Here is a 16,542-nt window from a genome sequence, read left to right on the forward strand (position 1 = left end):
GCGCAGAGAACGTCTCCCCGGACTCAGCCCTAACACTGGATCCTCACAGACTAATCCTCGCTATCCCACGAGCTTTAAGGAAGCTGGCACACTCGCACCTCAGGCCTTTCGTGGGGGTTGAGTGTTCTAGGGACTAGTTCAATGCCTTTGAGACGCCGGAGTGGGGCTCCCAAAGATTGGGATGCCAAGGCAGTTTGTAATTACTTTCTCCTTCTGCTGGATAATGTTCAACCACTAAAGTAATTATAAGGCTTCTGGGAAGAGAGGGCTTCCCCCCCAAGTCTGTTTCCCCTGCCGCTGTGATCAGAGCATCTATTGTTTATTACCCCCTCCTTCGCCGGCCCCCAAATATCATTACCGTGTCTGTGCCGTGATATACGTATGGTTGTTACCCTTTTAATGGATAAAAAAAGATTTAAGTACTTCATTCTGTTGCATTTTGACAGCTGTTAGCCATCATTTTTCCATTCACCTGCATTTAGCAATCCCATAAAGGCAGGCAATCTCCGAAGGCACTGGCGCCCAGCCCCGCAAGGTGATAATTCTGCATCACTCCGGCCTATAAATACCTGCCAAGCTTCTGCTGAGTCAGCAGGCTGTGACGGAGTGGCAGCCGTGCCCTTTTATCTGTGTGAGTGTCTCACGCAATTGGACCACCGGCCCCTGCGGTGAAAATCCATAGTATCGATCAGGCCATTTCTTCACTGTAATTCTTTTGTAGGAAATCCCTGATGACAAATTTTATCTGCACCACTTTTTGATCGCTGCTTTGATGTAAAGGATCTCCAAGGGCAGAGTTAAGCGCTGGGCCGTTCCACGTTATCAAGCAGCCCTTTTATTTACTGAAACTACAATTGTGGTCACACGCGTGCGCACACACAAAAGGGGAGAGAGACGGAGAGTACCGGGAGGAAAAAATAGAACCAAATGATATTTCAAAGGGGACAGAAGGCAAGGGGAGGGTGCACTCCAGCAGAGGTTGTGAAAGGCCGGTGCACATTTGCAACCACATAAACAGTGGAAATGGTGTTTGGATAATGACGCTGAGATGATGTGGGGCCGTATATTGAAACTGAGTTGGTCTATTTCTCTCCCCAGGCGACCCTCGGCTTCTCCCCAGACGAGTCAGGCTTCTTGCTCTCTGTCCTCAATATGTTAGAAGGATCTCCTCATCTGATGGTATCCGGCAGAGATTAGGATCAGATGAATCCCAGACCCAGGTGACCTTCTGCCAAATACCGAAACCCCCAAAGGAGGAAGGGAAAGGTTGCCTCCGAACCTGTACCCTCACGGAGTTGCTGGGCTTGCTGTTTCTGGGCACGCGTGCCAAGTGGAAAGAAAAGTTACATGACCCTCCGTAGGCTCCCTACACTGACACTTCCTCAGCCGCAGGCTCAAGACGAGCCCCCTGACACCCCCCCCCCCCCCCAGCTGTCGAGGGGGGCAGGAAACGCTCCCTCCCGGACTGCTTAGGTGAGCAATACGCCTTCCACGGCCAGGTTTGTCAGCTGGGCTCTGTGAACGCGGGGACCAGAACATTCTTCCCCGTGGGGCTTACCCTGCACCTTGTAGGCTGGTGGGCAGCATCCCAGGCTTATATCCACTGCATGCCAGGAGCTCTCCCTCCCCGGCTGTGACAACTGACCATGACCCAGGCCCCGCTACACATCCCCTAGTAGGGGTGTCGAACTCAATCAGAGAAGGGGCCAAAACCTAAAATCCAGCCTAAATCGCGGGCCGAATGGTTTACTGAACAGTCATAAACTGACAGTGTCATAAACTGACAGCGGAGTGCAGTGATGACAGCGCGGTGCGGGCCACATTGCAAGGCCTGGCGGGCTGCATTTGGCCCGCGGGCCTTGTGTTTGACACATGTGCCCTAGAGCAAGGAGGGCAAAACAGCCCCTTGGAGAAGCAGTGATCTGTAGGGCACTTGTGGGGCGCAGAGTGTGAGAGGTGCCCCGAAAGTGGGAGGTCCTGGCTCCTTCCGTTCAGTTGGTCACACGGAGAAGGGAAACACATGACCACCCTCCACCCAATAACGGCCAGGCCGACTGTTCCCTCTCAGGAGGGGCAAACTGGATTCTCTGAACCTGCCTTCTGCCCGGGAAGAGTTTCACTTGCCCAACAACTTTCATCACTGAATCTGAGCATGTGAGGTGGGACCTGGGCACCCCCTCACCCTGCCGGTGACCTTAAACCTGACGTTTCTGCCGGGCCCCTGAGGCATCGGTGCCCTAATTCGTCCTCCTGGTGATATTTCTAGGACGGTGGTTCTCAACCGGGAATGAGTCTGCCTCTCGGGAGACACATTTTGGCTGTCTCAGCTGGGGGGGGGGGGGGGGGGGGGGGGGCGGGGAGGGCCATGCTGCTGGCATCCAGTAGGTGGAGGTCAGGGACGCCGCAGAAGATCCTACAATGCACAGAACACCACGAAGACGTGTTCGACACCAAGCGGTAATAGGGCCGAGGCTGAGAAACCCGATTCTGATCTCTCGGTCTTTCCCGCTAAGGCGCCTGTTTGCAGAGCCTCGGGGCTGAGCACGGAGCAGTCTTTCTCAGGTATCAGCGCCTCCTCGCAACCAGATGTAAGGACAGCATCCCCAGCGGACCTGCCTGGCCCTGAAAGATGGCTGTTGCCCAGGGGGGTTATCAGGCCCGATTCTTTGTCTGAAATCGCTCCAGCAGCAGCGAAAGGGAGCGCAGCGGCCACGGGTTCTCTGGGTCAGTTCGCTTCCCCCGGCGCATCAGCACTTTCTCGCAGGGACAGTCGCTCAGCACCCATCGATGCTGAGAGGCATCAGATGACTCTCTGCCTCGCTTTGGCTGTATCTCTGTCCGCGTGGAAAGGCCCCACACTTAAGGAAAGCTCATTACACAGATGGAAACAGTACGTCAGGGACGATACACAAGTGCTGCCGCTCAAATAGTGCCCTCCGCTCAGAATCTTACCGCTAATCCCGGTCCCGTGGGGATGGATGCCTGTGGAAGTCCAGCTGGGGTCATGGACCAGGGAAGCTGGAAGGTGTGGGGCCACGCGGAGAGCTACCAGGTAAAATGCAGGATGCCCCCTGATGTCGCAATTTCGGGTGAAGACCAAGTGATGTTAGTGTATGTAGGTCCCATCATTTCAGAGCATCCAAATAAGTCTTTTAGTGTAAGTATGTCCCAAATATTGCATGGGGCCTACTTATGCTAAAGAGAAACACCATTCCGTTACCCGAAATTCAGATCTCACTGGGCATCCTGAGTTTCTGTTTGCAAACTCTGACAACATGGTTTACAAATTTGACCAAATGTTGCCACTCGCTGAGGCAGGATAGCCAGATCTTCTGATATCTGAGGAAAATATTTGTATTATTTTCATATAAAATCTATTGATTTTACAATGCTGGAAACTCGTTTTTTAAAAATCTAATTGTTCCCCATAGAAGGAAGAAGGCGGGCCTGCGGGCTGCCTGCAGCGTGGGGCAGAGGCTCACCTGGGCGGGAGAAGGAACATTAGCTGAGTCTTTGTGGCAGGCCGGGCCTCTTGTAGGGGCCCATGCGGAACTCACTGACTCCTCCCATCTGCTCTCCATGGAGACAGCAGGAAAGTGAGGAAGGATCCCTAAGTACTTTGACAGAGTTAATGGAGTAGGTGGCCCAGTTGAGATTTAAATCCAGGCAGCCCCACCAGCACCCATGTCTCTACCCATCACACTGCACCATCTTTCATAGCTTTCCAGAGGGCGAAATAATAATACAGAAATAATAAAGCTGGTTCTGAGTACCTCCTTCCAGACACAAAGTATGTGTGCTCGAGGTCAGAGGGGTCAATCACAGCACCATGACTGGTCGTATTGGAGCCCAGAGCTAAAGAAAAAAACCAGTGATACTGACCTTGCCTTTATTTAAAACTAGTCGCCCGGTGTATGAAATTCGTGCTTTGGGGGAGGGTGGGACCCCAGCCTGGCCTGTGCCCTGTCACAGTGTGGGAGCCTCAGGATCTATCACCCCAAAGAGGTAGGCCCTGCCCACCCATCTGGGGTTCCTCAATGGATTGCCCCAAAGAGGTAGTCTGGAGCTGAGGCCCCTGAGGTTTCCAAGACACACAAGGATCTGCCAGCCCTGCCTCCCCCATGCCCCGCAGAGGAGGCTGAGCCCCCCAGGCCTCCGAGCTGCACAGAGATCCTCCAGAACCCCCTCCTCCACACTGCAGACTGCAGGACCCCCAGGCCTGGCTGTGCATGGAGCTAGGAAGAGGCGGGACTCCCAGGCAGGCTATGTGCCAAGCACACAGTGTCAAGCCCAGCTCCACCTATCTGCACGTACCCACTGTATGCACAGCCATCTTGTGACGTTGTGAGGGCATCAGGGCATAACTACATGATGACCACCGAGGCTTTTATTAGTAAGACCAGGCGCCTGATGCACAAAGATTCATGCAAGAATGGGCCTTCCTCCCCCTGGCTGCTGGCAGCACCTTCGCTCCAACCCAGAGCTGCCTTTTTGCTCCAACCTGGAGACACCTTTCCGCCTTCGCATGTTGCCTAGATACCTGGAGTGGCCAGGAGCGATGCGGAAAGACTGCTTCCCACCCTGCCCTCAGCCACTCGGCACCTGCATTTGCAAATTAACCTGCCATGTTTGTTTTGTTAATTTGCATACTCACTCCTGATTGACTGGTGGGCCATGAAGGAACGGTCAATTTGCATCTTACTTTTTTATTAGTGTAGATGTTGCCATTTTGCTCATTGTGGATTTGGATTTTTCTCATTAATTACATTTTTTTCTAAATATTGCACTAAGATATTACTTTATCTCAATAACTAAGATTTAGGGGTGTCCCCTTAAATTTTGCACCCAAAGCAAATATCTCATTTACCTTATCCATGCCTTTTACAAAATAGCATTTCCACATTTCTTGATAACTTTTCAGATTTTTTGAGTTTTATGGGGGGAAATGTATCATACACAAATGTGTTCATTACCCTTTTATTCAAAACAGTGAAAAACTAGTGACAACTAAAATGTTCAACAGAGGGGAGTTGATTATATAAATCACAGTTCACTGATACAAGGAAATAAAGGGATGCTTACAAAGAGGTCTTGAAATGATGGTTAAATAATAACGTAAAATGAAAAAGCAAATTTATTTTTACAACATGATCTCACCTATCCTTTTAAAAATAAAAGGAAAAAGAACAAACTGGGGGGAAAGGCAGCAAAAGGTTACAGCAGCTTTCTCTAAGGGAGACTACAGGTGATTGCTTTTCTTTCTTCTTAAAGGTAGTGTGATGCCCTAAAAAATCAAGCATAGGTTTTGGAATCAGAAAACTCTATGCTTGAGTTCTACTTCTTTCAAAAAATTATTCATTTCAGAGAGGAAGGGAGAGAGAGAGAGAGAGAGAGAGAGAGAGAGAGAGAGAGAGAGAGAGAGAGAGAAACATCAATAATGAGAGAGAATCACTGACTGGCTGTCTCCTGCATACCCCTTACTGGGGATTGAGCCCACAACCCAGACATGTGCTCTTGACCAGATTGAACTTGAGACCCTTCAGTCTGAAAGCCAACACTCTAACCACTGAGCAAAACCAACTAGGGCATTGAGTTCTACTTCTAGTGGGGGAAGAGGGACGGGCAAATGACTTTGGGCAAGTCACTTAGCTTCTTGTTTAAAACTATCTTAGTCAGAGTCCTGTCATGAGTCCTTAAGATTATGTATGTGTAATACACACACACACACACACACACACACACACACAGCAGCAGCAGCAGCAGCAGCACAGTGCTGACTCACAGAGATAATGATAGGTTACTAAAAATTATTCATACTTTTTCAGCAGTTGCCAAACATTGGAAGAAACAAATACAATTATTATAATCAGAAGAAAATAAATCCTTTGCCATCCCTAGCACTAAGGTGTTGCAAAATCAATTTTCTACAAGGACCAGGAAAGTAACATAAATAAGTAAAATGAGCTTCGTGTCCTACAACTAGGACTGGGGAGGCTGTGGGAAACAGGGGAGCCCATGTCATGAGGAGGTGCCTTCCACTCATCTCAGGGGGATGCAAACTCAGTGTTATCACATCCTTCCTCTGATAGAAAGAAAGGAAGAAAAGAAGGAAGGAAAGAAGGAAGGAAGGAAGGAAGGAAGGAAGGAAGGAAGGAAGGAAGGAAGGAAGGAAGGAAGGAGGGAAGGAAGGAAAGAAGAAAAGTTAATTTCCTGTACCTATGTAAAATGCTAGCAGTTCATTCAAATTTTAAAAAATAATACTCTTAGAAAGATCAAAACAAACATGCTTATGACCCCGTGTTTCTAAAGCTCAAGAATACTGACATTTGGGGCTGGATAATTATTTATTAGGGGACCTGACTCTCCCCAGAGATTGTGATAACAAAAAATGACTCCTGACATTTCCCAGTGTCCATAGGAGGTAAGATCGCCCCTGCTGAGAGCCACTCTATTGCTGAACCTGGCCATGGGCCACCTGTTGCAAAGTCTGAGAAGTATTAGTCTCGGCATGGTCCTCATCTCTAAATATCTGTCTCCACACTGGTCTTTATTTTTTTAAATATATTTCACCTTGCTTTGCTTCCAGTTCCTTTTTGAAGAAGATAGAAGAACAAAACAAACAAAAGAAAAGAACAGAAAAAAATGGGAGAAATCAAGAAGACACGAAGGACTAAGGGAAAAGGTAAGTACCAGTGGAAAACAATAATTCATAAGGAAAAATGAGAAATGGGGGATGTTAAACACCTGAATCTCAACATATAAGACCCAAATGATCATAAGAAACCCATCCTAGAGAAGCAAACTTTTTTTTTATTATTTAAAATAACTCCCAGGCCTTCACAAACATTCTTCACCTAGAGATTCACAACTAATAAACCAGGGGAAGCCAGTTCTCAGGTACACCTTTATGAGGTTTCAGGCAAACGCTATAGATCCTTCTGTGTTCATCCTCCTCTATATCAATCACAAATTCATTTCTGCACTCAAAACGTCTTACTTTGCAGAAGAGCATGCAAAATGCCTATGTAACATCAGTGTTGCTCTTACTTTGAAGTACTCCACTTTCTGCACTCTATCTCAAATACTATATCTGGACGAACAACTTTAATTTAATAAGTTGACCCAATGGTCAGCTAAAATCAAGTAGCTTTCCCCCTCTTTCTGAACCCTGAGCTTGCTTTAGAAACCTAAGCTGTTGAGTTCTCATCAGGAAAGCTGGATTCTTTTAAGGTGGAATTCGGTCTCATTTGTTGGTGTTAGAAGAAGAGGAAACCCCACCAGGCAAACTTATGCACGTTAATATGGAGGTAAATATTTTGATAGGTTAAGGGAGGTGTGTTTTGATTCCTGGTAATTTATTCCAACCTCTTGGCTTTTCTTCATTCAAAGTTTATTCTTGTTATAAGTGAAAAGATTTCTATACCTTGTCATGTCTTGAGATGTGCATAGAGAATGGCGGGCCTTGCCTCACTGAGGTTTATCATCAAGGATCTGAAGGACAAAGTTGTCACAGTCTCAGGTTTTGAGTTTCAAAGTCAAGGTCCGGGAAAAAATAAAATTTAGAGAAAAGTTATAAAAGGGCATATGATTAGGCAGAGCAAGATTTTTCCACCCAATTAGAGACGGGGGAAGAAAGAGCCAAAACAAATAGATTTAAATGCTGGTGGAACCACCAGTCCCTAGAAAGGGTCCCCACATCCCAAAATAACCCCCAAATGAAGGGCAATGATAGAAATCGCAGAGAATTTTGAGAGATCCAGAGGAGTAGGTGCAGGGCTCTTCCTGGGTGAAACTTAGAGAGGTGGCAAGCATTGCGGAAACTTTCTCAATTCCGTTGGAGTGATAACAATGCAGAATGGGCCTGGCGAACCCCATGAAAATAATGGCCTGGGGAAGTTCTGGGATGCCTGTTTCTGTCAGTGGCCCAGAATGTTGGGTGTGGGGGTTTTTTTATCTTATGGCCAAGAATGATGCAAATGGGGCCCACAAAGTGAGCAGATACATCAGCCTCTGGCTCAGGATACGCAGAATGCAGGGGCAATGTGTGTACACTGTACAAATAACAATATTAGGTAGTTCATCCACTGACAGCCTGGATAGATGATGGAGTTAGCTCAGGGTTATCCCCATTCCATTCTAACTGTACACTGAGCCTGTAGTCTTACATAAGTCCCTTTAGAATATGCATGCTTCTCCAGAGTGTCATGCCTGAATAATGTCCCCTCAACTCACATGTTGAAATCCTAACCCCCAGTTCCTCAGAATGGGACTATAGTTGGACATAGGGACTTTAAGTTAATGATTAAGCTTAAAATGAAGCTGTTTAGGTAGGACCCCATACAATGTGACTGGTGTCTTTATAAGAAAAAGAATTTTGGTCCTAACTGGTTTGGCTCAGTGGATAGAACATAGGCCTGGGGACTGAAGGGTCCCAGGTTCTATTCCGGTCAAGGGCATGTACCTTGGTTGCAGGCACAACCCCAGTAGGAGGTGTGCAAGAGGCAGCTGATTGATGTTTCTCTCTCATCGATGTTTCTAACTCTCTATCACTCTCCCTTCCTCTCGGTAAAAAATCAATAAAATGTATTTTTTAATTAAAAAAGGGAATTTTGGACACACAGAGAGAGACTGGGGACATGCACACGTGAAGAAAGAAAGAAAGAAAGAAAGAAAGAAAGAAAGAAAGAAAGAAAGAAAGAAAGAAAGAAAGAAAGAAAGAAAGAAAAAAGAAAGAAGGGAGGGAGGGAGGGAGGGAGGGAGGGAGGGAGGGAGGGAGGGAGGGAGGAAGGAAGGAAGGAAGGAAGGAAGGAAGGAAGGAAGGAAGGAAGGAAGGAAGGAAGGAAGATCATAGGATGCAGCCATCCACAAGCCAAGAAGAGCGGCCTCAGAAAAAACTAAACCTGCTGACATCTTGATCTTGGACTTCTAACCTCCAGAGCTGTAAGAAAATTGATTTCTGTGCTTTAAGCCCTCAGGTCTGTGGTATTTTGTTATGGCAGCCCTAGCAAACTAATACACTGGGGGAAAGAGTTTGAAGCAGGGAAGACCTTAATGGAGAAAATTTGGTGTATCAGTCAGGATAAGCTAGGTTATGCTGTGATAACAAATGATCCCCAACCTTAGTGGCTAGAAACAAAACGTTTAGCTTTTGGTCATGAAAAGCCAACTACAGGACCAGGTAACTTTTGGGGGCTGTTGACCTCCTTGTGGTGCAATAGCATTCAAGGCTAACTCACTTTTGCAGCATTTATGTATCTATATTTTTCCACGAATGAGGGAAGGTGAAGAGAGAATGTGAACAATTGCATGACAACTCTTAAATGCTCACATTTTATTGGATAAAAACAGTCCTATGGTCATATCTACCTTCAGGGAGGTGGGGAGGTGCCATCCTCCTGTGCACTCAGAAGGAGAGAAGAACTAGAAGTAGAAGTAGCATCTCCAATAAACATATGAACCTAAAGTAGTCGGAATCAACTAAAGATTAAATAACTAATTTTGTGCCTCATGATGGAATGGGACTCAGAACAGTAAACAAATGTCATCAAGGAAAAATAAAGTTTCATTGCCTTCACACCTGAATTAGCCATCTGTGATTCTGAGATCACTAACACAAGTTTAAAGTCAGGGCAGTTAGATCTGTAGGATTTCCATCTTGTTTCAGCTATCTATTGCCACAAGAACTGTGTATTCAAATACCCAGAATACCCAGCAGCCCAGCAGCTTAAAGCAATGCCTGGGCTGGTTCTCATGGTTATAGCAAGGCAAAGAAAGGAGAGAGAGAAAAAGAGAGAGAGAGAGAGAGAGAGAGAGAGAGAGAGAGAGAGAGAGAGAGAGAGAGAGAGATGGGGGCTGAGTGGTTTGAAAATAACACTCTATCATTTCTAGCACAGTCTATTGGTCAAAGCAAGACACAGGGAAGCAAATATTCAAGGGTTGAAGACATAGACTCTACCTCTTAATAGGAGGAGCTTGCAAAAGGTTTGAACACCAATAGTGATGCATACCTGGGATCATTTTCTACATGGAAGGGATCCTATTCCAAGTTCCAGTAGTTCTCACACTTCAGCAAGCATCAGAATCTCCTGGAGCACATGTTAAAAAAAAACACTCTCCTGGGGCCATCCCAGAGTTCCCAATTCTGTGGTCTATACGAATCCGCATTTCTAATTAAATCCTGGGAGAAGTTAATGCTGATGCAGCTGGCCAGGGGGTGACACGTTGAGAATCACTACAATAGCCTCACCTGCAAAAGAGGAAAACGTGGAGACATAAAAGAGTCACTGGGGTTACAAGTCATGTTTGGGTTGAGGCCAGAAGCAGACCTGCCGACCCTGGCAGCCTGGGCTTGCTTCCCGGGACCCCTCGCTCAGCTCCACAAGTCGTTGCCTCGCCTTTGTTCACCTCTGTCTTGAATATTGTCATTAGTTTTACTATCATCATTAGTAATGATTAAGAATTGTGAGGCCTGACAAGGTGCTTAACGTTCTGCCCAGGGCATACTAAAAGCTCTGGGCCCTGTCCGAGAAGCACAGTCTCAATCAGAGCCAGGCATGCAATACTCTGGCTGAGAAACCCCCTAATATAACCCTGAAATTAAGCAGTCCCTGTCAACTAAGCCATTCGTCTACGCAAGAGGTCAAATATGTCCCTATGAATCACACGTGAGCTGTGTTCCCAGGTGAGAGCAAAGCCAGTCCATCTATATATTCTCCAACCTAGACAGATGGCTTTCATTACGTCTCCTGTTGGCCAGCACTGGGGACAATCTCCTTCGAAGCGACATGACATTCATTTCTCTCTGTAACCATGCTACACAGCAGATTCTCCTAATTATTCCCTTTACCCATATACCTTGTTCCTGGATCACAGAATCTCCAGGGAAACTTCTCACTGACTTCCTTTAATGGCATGCCCCTGGATTTTCTTGAACAATGCTACAAGGTACTATCCCTTGATGATCACCCTCTTATTTGTTGTTGTTTTTTTATATATTTTATTGATTTTTTTCAGAGAGGAGGAGAGAGGAATAGAGAGCTAGAAATGTCGATGAGAGAGAAACATCGACCAGATGCCTCTTGCACACCCCCTACCGGGGATGTGCCCGTAACCAATGTACATGCCCTTGACCGGAATCGAACCTGGGACCTTTCAGTCCGCAGACCGACGCTCTACCACTGAGCCAAACTGGTTTCTGCACACCCTCTTATTTGTTAATTCACATATCCCTCCACGATCCTGTGTAAGATGCCACTCCAAGTTCAGGTTCTCAAAATGCTTTGCATCCCCTGAGAATTAGCAATACTTGGGGTTTCCTTGGTAATGAGAATTATGAAACCAGTTGTGCCATCCATACCCTTTTTTCTTTGGCTCCTAGGAAGCTCAGAGCCAAAGTTAAAGCTCAGTGTTAGCTGAGCTTACTAAACATTTTTCCCCCCCTGAGTGTATAGTTTACTTCCTATTTTCTCTGATTCTAAATGTCTACAGCTTTATTCATTTTGTTTACTACTTTTGTCTGGATGTATTACCTCATATTCCTTTTAGGACAAGCAGGGTATAAATATATAAACACTTTCTCTGTTTTCCTAAGTAAAATCAAACACTGATTATAAATCCTCCTCAATTGAATTTCTTGGTATGTGAGGAAATAGGGAGGAGTGTGGGAGGAAATGAGACACCTCTGTTTTGGGGAAAGACAAAAACAGATCTTTAAAAACACCCGTATTCACTTGATAGGACTCAGAAACATTAGAGAAGCAGGAAGTTAGAATGGGAAGCAAGTCTGAGTGACTCTGAAGCCCCTCTCTGTACCAGTGACCACAGCGCATCCTGGCGGCTGTGCCCGTGGGCTGCGGCCTTCCACCCTCCACAGCTCTGCCCCTTCCCGAGAGTCCGGGCCAGATTGCTGGGAAAACAAAATGTTCTGGTTAAAAGCACTGTACAGTGTCATATTACCCAGATGCACGATTTATGATGTGCTTATGAGGTTAATCGGGAACAGATCCAGAGGAAACAGGAGAGAAGTAAAAAAACAAACACCTTTACTCTTACTTTTTTAAAAATCCAAAGAAGAATGAGTTTTTTCAATCAAAATGGTACTTCAGACAGTCTTGTGTTTTAAAAAAAAAAGTGAAAACTTAAGCCCTGGATACTCTTCTGGTGGTTTCTTTTTTGATGAAAACACTGACCTCATATCCAGAAGGTCAAACAAGCCTGAGATTTTGGCTAGTCTAAAAGTACTGTGTGCTTCCTAGACCATTTAGCATGCCAGCCTTTTAGAAACACGTCCTTCTAAACCTCACTCTGCCATTTCCCCGAAGATGGGCAGATGATGACAGCGTGAAGTGATGTCAGCAGTGGGGAGTCTCAGAGATGGAAAGAAGGTGAATGTTGCAGGCCAGGGCCGGGAGAGGCAGGAGTGAGCACAAGCGCGCGCACACACACACACACACACACACACACACACTCACCGGCTGTCACAGAAACTCTGCTTTGTCCTGTTGCATCCCCTCGGCCCTAACCTGCGCAGCTGCCAAATCACTGAACATGAAGTGATCAGCTTCACTTTTCAGATTTGAAAGTCATTTTTGAAGCATTCCGCTAAGAAACGGTAGAGAAAAACTCGTCTCTCATTAAACGTGATAGGAAGGGTCTGAGACATTCTTTATTCCATTCACCCTCTCATTACAAGAAAAGCTGCAGCCAGTGTCACTCAGCCACAGACTAAAAGGTCAGTTCTCCACACAGAGGCTTTGTAACGGGTTAGAGAACACGGCCATGACACCAGCCGAAGCAAGTGGGGGCCATCACCCTGCTGGTCCACAGCTTCCATTTCTCTGCTCCATGCAATGGAGTTGCATTTCTTGGGACAAATGGTTTTTCTTCTCATTGTTTATGCTTCATATCAGAGAATGGTAGCTCCATCCCGCCCCTAATCTAAGAGATGCAGCCTCACCTGAGCCCCACAGCACAGTTGGCTTATTCTTACCATCGGTCTCCAAGCACATCACCTCCGGAGAACTTTCCCAATTCTTCCTTCATCCCTCCCTACAGGCTGCCAAGAGCCATTTCTCCTGGCATCTTACCTGGAGTGCTCACCTGATATGCCAGCATGTTATCTGCACGTCTGTGGACGGATGAGTGAAAGTGGGTGCAAGTCTTGCCTCGGCAGATTCGTTCATTCACTCACTGAATGAATACTTATTGTGTCATTTTCTAGCACTTTCCTAAGAGTTGAGGACACCTGTAAATAAGCCATCCAGGAAACTTGCTCCCGGGAAGCTTACAGGCTGTCAGAGGGCCAGGCATTCAATCAAGTGAACGCGCTATGTTAGCTGTTTGCCGGTGTAAGAAGGGCTTCAAAGGAGAACAAAGACCTGAAGGATGTGTCACAGCAAGGAGAGCTCTGAGGAAGTGTCCAATGGTCAAGGGCAGTAAGTAGTGCTAGTGAGGCCGGCATGTGCAAAGGCACTGAGGCGGTATGGAGACTCGGAGGCCCAGCAAGTGCTGGAAATGGCTGTTAGAGGCTTCATAGAGGCTCCATATTCATGTGATACATTCTTTAAGAGCAGTTGGGAATCACAGAAAGTTCTGGTTGCTAATGTGATGGGAGTACTTCCTGAAAATCAAATGTAAGAGAAACATTTCCAAAGTATTTCTAGGCCCTGGATCAGCTGGCCCCCAGCTTAGCTTTCTGAGCTCATCTCTCCAACCTCACTCACTATGCTTAGTTACTCGTCCTCAAACAAACAGGGCCTTTGTGCGTGTTGTTTCCTCTCCCCTTCAAGCACATGGCTTCATTCATTCCCTCCCTCTCTCCATTCACATTTCTGCTCAAATGTCCTCTCTTCAAACAGGTCTTCTCTGAGGGCCTGATATAATGAAATACCCACTGCCACTTCCTGTCCTTCACCTTGCTGTGTCCTTCAGACTTGTGCCTTCCTGACACCAAAATAGATATCCACTTGTCCATCGGTTGTGCTCATTCTCCTATACTCTGAGCCCCATAGTGGTGGGTTCCTTGTCTGTCTTGTTCACAGTTTAACACCAGTGCCCAAAGTGCTGGCTTTGGTAGGCACTCGATGACAATGTGTTGATAAATGAATTAGTAGAGAATGAGTCCAAGGGGGACCATGCTGGATGCAGGACATCCATTCAGGAGGTTATTCGTAGTAACTGAATGGAAAAGAACCTGATTTTAAAAATTTATACAAAAAATATTTAGCCATGCTTTACCCCGTACTAAGTACTGGGCTGGGATCTAGAGACAAAACAGGGCAGATACAATTCCTGTGACTACAGAGTTTGCAACCTACAAATTTATGACATGATATAATATGACAGGATATGAAATGATGTGACATAAAATGACAGCTTCCATTCATTGAATACCTACTAAGTACCAGATACTGGGCTCACTGTTACACACATTCACCCCTTCAACCTGATTCACACATCAGTATCACTCCATTTTACAGAAGAGCGAATGGAGGCGAGAGGTGGAGACTAAAGCCGCACAGCGACTGAGCAATGGAGAGAGGTTTGGGGGTTACATTTATGTGACCCCACAGATGAGGCTGTCAGCCAGGACTGCTTCTGGCCTCTGCTCACAGCCTCAAGAAAAGTGCTGTGTCTTGCCCATGTGTGTGTCCCCCACGGCACAATCCCTGGCAAACCAGCACCTGCTGATGTGACGGGTGTTTGACTGACAGTGGAGCTCTACTTATCATATGTCTGCCTGTAGCCACCATAGACCCTTTTAAGTTCCATTGCCTGAGAAATAACATGTGTCCACGTTTTCTCTCTCCAATAATAACTAGAGCACCTAGCATTAATCAGACGCTGGCTACCTCAGCATTGTGCTAAGGATTTCACATGAATCATCTCATTTTATTTTCCCAAAAACCCCAACCCCAAAGTGTAAGAACTATTACTATAGCAGCAAGGATTTTTTTTTTTTAATTCAAGAAACTGAACTTTAAACTGAATCACTTTTAAAAAAACAAAAATTTAAGGAAACACTTTGAAAATGACTTTTAAAGAGACAACAGCGAAGTCCCACTTACAGCTGGCTTCAGGCAGGATGGATGCAGAACCTCCGCCAGCTTGGGAACACTGCGTCCGGAACCAGCCACTGAGACGAGGGAAACGGGGCACCTGACTGGTCGGGCCGGGTTGCACAGGGTGTGAACACACCCCAGGAACCCAAAGGAGCTGGTGCTCCCGGGAGAAGTCACTGACAGCCACACCAAAGGGAGAGGATGGAAGGGCAGTTTCGAGAGAAATGTGCTTTGTCACCAGATGAAGGGGACAGAGACTATGGGGCAGGTAAAAGCAATAGATGCCCATTCTACATACTCTTCCCACTTCACAAGAGAGTTTGCTCAAGGTCACACAGGTAACAAGCAGATATGGCAATCCACATGGCCTACGCCATGTACTACCTACTCAGGTATCTCTGTGTCCAGCAGGCTTGTGAGAAAGAAAAAATTCTAAGACTGCTGAAAAGCTCAAAGAATCACCAAATATTAGAATTAAAAGTAACTTTTTAAGTCACCTGGTTTAAGGTTTTAAAAGATGGTAGGTAACTTACTTGAGGACACATAGCAATTCTAGACTTGAATGCAAGGTTTTTTAATCATTCCTTCATCAAATGTTTATTGCACACCATATTTTCCCTATGTGCTAGGGACTGAAATGAAAGTTAAGCATCTTTGCTGTTGGGAAGTTTATAATTTTGTGGGTCATCTGGATCTTAGCCCAAAGCTCTTTAAATGTGACATTGAGGTCTCCTTTAAACTACAATCATTCTACAGTATTCTTATGAATGGTTAAAAAAAATGCTTTCTTTACTGTGAACTTACTATGTACCAAACAGGGTGCTGACCATATTACATAGGACAAACATTTGATTCTGTCAAGATGCATTTAAAGACCAAAAAGCTAAATACACAACCTTCCTAGGCATGTCATTTAAGCACTGTATAAATTAGGGAACTGGTGTGGTTAATTCAACAAAAGCAAAAATAACGATGGCTTAAAGAAAAGAGATATTTTCCCATGAAACAGCCTAAGTGCCAGCATCCAGGCTGGTTGAGGGTTCTTCGATGGTAGCCAGGACAAAGGACACCCAAAGTGTAAAGCCCTGAAGATGCCGTTATATCTTGTTCACTGTCTTCCTCTACAAGCAACTTCTCATGGGCTAAGATAGCTGATCCAGCTCCCACCATTCACTTCTGCATCCCAACCAGTGGTGGGAAAAGGAAGAAGGCTAGAGGAAATGCCCCCACCTTCTAAACTTTAAAATTTAAAGAGCTGATTAACACTTTGATCACATTCTATTGGCCAGCACCCAGCTCAAAGGAGGCTGGGAAATGTAGTCTTTAGCTAGGCCACCATGTTTCCCAGGTAAAACCAAGAGTCCCATTAGTAACAGATCAAGAGAACAACTGATATTGGACACAAATAGGTTCCTCTGCCCAGCCAGCATGAAGGCAAGTACGGTAGATGACATGGCCATAAGACTAGGCGCTCATAAGGGGT

The sequence above is a fragment of the Pipistrellus hanaki genome (assembly GCF_964339955.1).
Source record: "Pipistrellus hanaki genome assembly, chromosome: 6".
Lineage (NCBI taxonomy): Eukaryota > Metazoa > Chordata > Mammalia > Chiroptera > Vespertilionidae > Pipistrellus > Pipistrellus hanaki.